This window comes from Macrotis lagotis, chromosome 7 (genome assembly GCF_037893015.1).
Source record: "Macrotis lagotis isolate mMagLag1 chromosome 7, bilby.v1.9.chrom.fasta, whole genome shotgun sequence".
NCBI lineage: Eukaryota > Metazoa > Chordata > Mammalia > Peramelemorphia > Peramelidae > Macrotis > Macrotis lagotis.
In genome coordinates this window covers 112,883,334-112,889,521 of record NC_133664.1, presented here as the reverse complement: position 1 = coordinate 112,889,521, position 6,188 = coordinate 112,883,334, and positions in this window count along the sequence as shown.

Sequence of the window (6,188 nt, the reverse complement as noted above, 5' to 3'; positions counted from 1 at the left end):
CAGAGAAAGAACTGGAGTTAAAAGAAAGACCAAAGGCTTCTACCTTAATTAAAAAAAATTGTCTTATGTACTACTTAATTTTGTTATCTTTAATATTTTATTTTTTCCTCAAAGATGATTTTTCTCTCAACGCTTTCAATTTTGATCAATGTATCACATGGAAGCAATGTAAAGATTATCAGACTGCCTTCTATGGACTGGTGGGGGGAGGGAATAAAGGGTGGGAAAAATTGTAAAATTCAAAACTTTACCAAAAAATGATAAGTAGAAACTAATATTGCATATATTTGGAAAACATAATATTTATTTTAAAAAGGATTTATGATTATTATGTTAGGTAAAAGGAGTTACAAAGGGAGAGGGCATGGATTTGAGTTGATTTTGTTGAAATGATCTCCAAAAAATGTAGGGGTGAGAAAGAGCAATGCACTGAGAAAAGCTGTTAGGGAAATAGAATGGAAATAAAACAGCAAATACAAATGTGTGTGTGTGTGTGTGTGTGTGTGTGTGTGTGTGTGTGTGTGTGTGTATTATTTAAATATATACACATATCAGTTGTATGTAGAATTGTGTGACTTACTCAAGTGTTTAGGGGAGGAGAAAAGGAGGGGTAATAATAATAGTAGAAAGAAGGATGATAAGAGGAAGGACAATTTAAGGGAGTCAATGGTTAAGCAAAATAGGTTTTTAAATTTTTAAAAATTTATTTAAATCATTTCTAATTTACCAAAAGTGATTAAAATAAAAAATAGACTTTTGAGGAGAGACAGAATAGAAAAAGAGAGGAGAATAAACAAGGAAAACGTAATGGAGGGAAATAAACAGTAACCATAACTGCGAATATGAATGGGATGTTCTAATCCATAAAATGGAAATAGCAGAATGGGTTTAAAACCAGAATTCAACACTATTTTGTTTACAAGAGACACACTTGAAACTGAAAGACACATATAAAGTTAATATAAGTGTCTGGAGCATTTATCTAATATGCTTTATTTGAACTAAAAACAATGGTAGGGGGAAATAATCATGATCTCAGACAAAGTAAAAGCAAAAACAGACTTAAATAAAAGGAATGAACAGGGAAATTACAATTTGTTTAAAGGTACCATAGTACCTTTTTGAAGTAACATAATTGAAGTAATAAAACATTTTACAGCAAGTTTCATTGTTAACAGTGTAATTTCTCAAATATATATATATATATATGTATATATATATATATATATACTCAGTATATAACATCATCAAATTTATGAAAATAAGTCATTCCTCAACTGACAAATTATCAAAAGATATAAACAAGCAATATATAGAAGAAATCAAAGCTATCTATACTAATATAAAAATGCTCTTAAATTCTTGATTAGAGAAAGGAAAATTAAAATAGAATTAAAATAATAGAATAGAAAAGAAATGAGATGTCTTCAAGAAAATTAGAGATGTCAAGAGAATGTAACATGAAAAAATTGGCATAAAAAGACATAAATGACATGAACTTGATGTTTATAAAAGAAATTAAAATATGACAATATACAGAAGAACTCTATGAAAAGTATCTTAACATCAGCAATAACTATCATATTGTGATTATTGATCTAGAATCATATGTCCTAGAGCCAGTAGTCAAATGTACCTTAGCATGCATTGCTAAGAATCATACTAGGTGATGGTAAAGAAATTCCATCTGAGTTATTTAAAAATCCTAAAGTTGATGTAGTTAAAATGCTAAAATCAGTATGTAAGCAAATTTGGAAAACTTAACACTGGTCACTGGACTGGAAAAGATCAATTAATATCCCATTTCTAAAGAAGGGCTGATGTCAAAAGAATATTTAAATCACCAAATATTGCTCAATGGCAAACTCAACTTTAGTTATATGTATATTAAAAATTACCAGAAATGCAGACTAGTTTTTGAAGTGACAGAGTAACTGGTGACCAAATTGCCAATATACAATGGATTATGGAGAAAGCAAGGGAATTCCAGAACAGTTACTACTTATGCTTTTTTAACTACAGTAAAACCTTTTTTTGTTTGTGGAGCACAGCAAAATATGGAAAGCCCTCAAGGAGACAGAAGTACAAGATCATCTTACTTGTAGTTTCTCGAGGAAACTTTATGTGGGCCAAGAGGCAATAATGACAACAGCTGTTTGATTTAAGATTGGAAAAGGAGTGTGTCAAAGTTATATATTGTTTTCTTATTTATCTAACATATTCAGAGTACATTTTGTATAATGTCACACTGAATGAATCAAAAGCTAGAATTAAAGTTGCCAGGTGAATTATCAACAGTTTCAGATGTGCAGAGGCTACCACTCTGATAACAGAAAATGAAGACGAATTAAGAAATCTCTTGATAAGGGTAAAAGAGAAGAGTATAAAATCATCTTGAAGCTAGCATTAAAAAAGCTAAGAGGATGGCAACCATTAATCCTAGCAAACAGAGGAAGAAAAATGGAAATAGTATCAGATATTATGTTTTTGGACTCAGTTCAGTGCAGATGGTAGCTGTGGTCATGAAATTAAAAGTTGCCTTGGAAGGAAAGCTATGAAAAGTCTATACAGCATAGTGAAATGTAGAGACACCATCTTGCTAACAAAATTGTTTTTCAGTTTTATGTATATGTGTGTGTGTGTGTGTGTGTGTGTGTGTGTGTGTGTGTGTATGTGTGCGTGTGTGTGTGTATGTATTAGATTGTAAGGAAAACTGTTACAGAATTGTCTCTCAAATTTTGGTGCTAGAGAAATCTCTTGGTTAGTCAGGAGATCAAATCAGTTAATAATAAAAGCTATTAAATCATACTATTCACTGGAAGTTCAAATCCTCAAGCTAAATCTTAAATACTTTGTTTATATAATTAATTGACATGTCTCATTGTAAAGGACCCTAATGTTGGGAAAAATTGAAGGCATAAAAGGACAATTAAATAGCAGACTATGAAATGGATGCATAGTGTTATGGAAAGAATGATCATGAGCTTGAAAAGGCTTTGGGACAATCAGACATGCCTGAATAAATGAGCAATAAGAAATGTAAAACAATTGTGAGATTTAAGATCACACCTTTCAGAAACATCAAATAATTGAAAGAATGAGGAGAAAATAGATCAACTAATGAACATAGTGAACAATGCTTTATAAAACTGTATATCCTTTGGCCCAGCAATTCCACTCCTAGGTCTGTATTCCAAAGAAATAAAAAGGGGGGAAAAAGGATCTATACCTAGAAAAAACCTATTGTAGCTCTATGCAATAGTTAAGAATTAGAAGTTGAGGGAATGCCATCAATTGGAGAATGACTGAATAATTTGTGGTATAATATTATGATGGATTACTATTATGCTATAAGAAATGATGAGCAGCATGTGTCAGAAAAATTTGAAAGTACTCATGATGGATAAATGCTATTCATTTCCAGAGAGGCAACTGATAAACTCTGGGTGGGAAATGATGTATAATTTTTCTCGCATTCTTTATTTTTCTTGCTTTTTAAAAAGATGGCCAATATGAAAATTTTTGCCTGATTTCATGTATAGAATTAAAATTAATTGCTTGACCTCTCAGTGGGTAGAGAAGGTGGTAGCAGGGAGCAAATTTGGAACTCAAAATTTAAGAAGAAAAGACTGTTAAATAATAATAAATAGAACAAATATATTTTAAAAATAAATTTATGTACTCCATTATAAAATATGATTGATATGAAGAATATCTTATTCCCAGAGTTTACATTTGTATACATTTCATCTCTACAGTCTCATTTAATTAGATACTTAAATGGATTTTTGATTTCATTAATGTGGATTTTCCATTGACTTTTGCAGAACCACATCCTATTCACACCTTTCCATCTTATTATGATCCTCATTGATAAATTCTGGACCATTCTGGTCATAGAGCTATGGAATATAAGATTCTGAATGTACCTTAATAGTAATTCAGGTAGTGGTATCCATTTTACAGAGGAAGAAATCTGACCTTTTAAAAGCCAAGTTGGAGCAAAAATGCCTTGACTGAGATTATATATCTATGAAATAACAGAGTCAAGATTTGAACTCATTTCTTTTGCCCAAAAATTCAAGGTTCTTTCTGTTATGCCAAACTGGACCTTTTGATGGACTCCAGCATCTCCAGCAGTTCAAGATTAATATTTATGATAATACTGATTAGAGGGCTCAATATTGGCTCCTGCCCATGCCTTGAGATGAAATACTGACATACAAGCATGTATTTTGGATCTCCATCCCAAACATCTGTCTGCTTGAGTTGCTTTTGTTTATAAGGGTGTGAATGAGCACAGATTTACTGTAATGATCTCAGAGGCCCTGCCTTCATGACTGGTGTTCTCCCTATGTGTTTCCCACCCCCTCCATTTGGTTTCTAACTCCCCAGTCTGATAGCAAACATTTATTTTCTCCTTTGGCTCAGGACATGTAGCTTCTGTCACAGTTAATAAAAGGCATTGGTTTCTGCCAAGAAGGCAAAGCTGCCCTGGAAGCTTGGAACTCAGCAGCAGTTCCCCTGTCTCTTTATTTCCACCTTTATTTTTAGTGATGGAAGTTCAAGACAATTCAAGGCTTGCTGTCCTTATAGTGGTAGAGAGAGGGAGCTCAATCTGACTTCATTTTTTCTATGTGCCAACTGAGCTATTTAAACCCTTTAGATAACTAAATCAAATTATTAAATCTAGGGCACCTGCGTCATTTATACAATACTATTGTATCCATAACAATAAGAAATATTCTCTTTTGCCTCATTTCTTAAAAAATATACATGTTTATTTCAAATGGATACACTCTGAGAGAGCATGAATAGAATCAAATTACAGCAAAATGACAATAGGTTTTTAATGGAAAGGTTCTCATGTGAGTGTTATGAACCACTGGCAACTGGCAAAACCTGTGAAACCCTTCTCAGAATAGTATTTTTAAATGTAAAAAAGGAAATATAAGATTACAAGTGATAACGATTATATTAACATTTAATTATCAAAATATTAAAAAATAAATTTTGATATTATACATTATAATCTCTTGCTTTAATGTTAAATTCACAGAATTAAGGAGTTGGAAGGGCCATTAGGGATTATTTAGTCTTTTTCCTTTATATTTCAGAAGCCAGATAAGTGAAGGAACTCAAAAAAAGTCAATCAAAAATAATTTTCAAATTTCAAATCTTCTGGTCCTCATCAGGGATCGAAACTTTTAGGATGATGGACTCTTAGCTATAAAATAAGAGACTAGGATGTTGTTGGTGTAAACTATTCTTTAATTAGATTTGTCCAGTGTTATGCTTGACATTCCTATCCCTGACAATCATTATTATAAAAGAAACAATATTATCTTGATGCAAAAGTATGTTCCATTTGCCCCTTAAATTCCATGTGTAGCTTTGGTCACTATGTATCAAGTGAAATGGCTATGTGATTTGGCCAAGAAATGAGGCACATTATGCCATAAATTAAATACTTTAATTACTATACTTTGAAAAAGAAGCAAATGTTTACAATATGATTCAGAGACTGAAAGCTGTATTTATAGCACTTCTTCACTAACTGAAAATCACTGAGCATACAATCACTCCTAATGTAGGTGATAGAGAACATTTAAGACAAAGAAATACCACATGTTGGAAATTTAGAATATTAGATTAAATTTTTGTAGCACTGGAATTGACTTAATCCTGAGATTATGGAAAGGAAAAGTGTGGAAACAATACAGATTCCACAGCAAATGTATATTTATTCCCAGAAATTTATGAGCTCAACATCCAACATATTCTTGGTCTGCATTCTCTAGCTTATAAGATTATAGAAGGTAATGATTTCAATAATTCCCTCCTTCCATTTTTTTTACATTGCAATGATTCAACTTCATATTCTTAAAGGATTAGAAGTACCACTCATCTTTTCATTATGGTTACACCTTCAATTAATTTAGTTAAATTGCTAAAATTCTCTACAAAGTAAGTCATATAGATTTTTCTAATTCTAATAGTTATAAATAGATATCTGCTATTAATATAATTTTATGCCCTATTTCCCCTTTAAATTCATTTAATTTTTCTTCTAAGAATGTGGATGCTATACCCTTTTGTGCATATATATATATATATATATATATATATATATTAAGTATTGATATTACTCAGCTGTTTATGGTATCTTATAACAAAATGTAATTTCA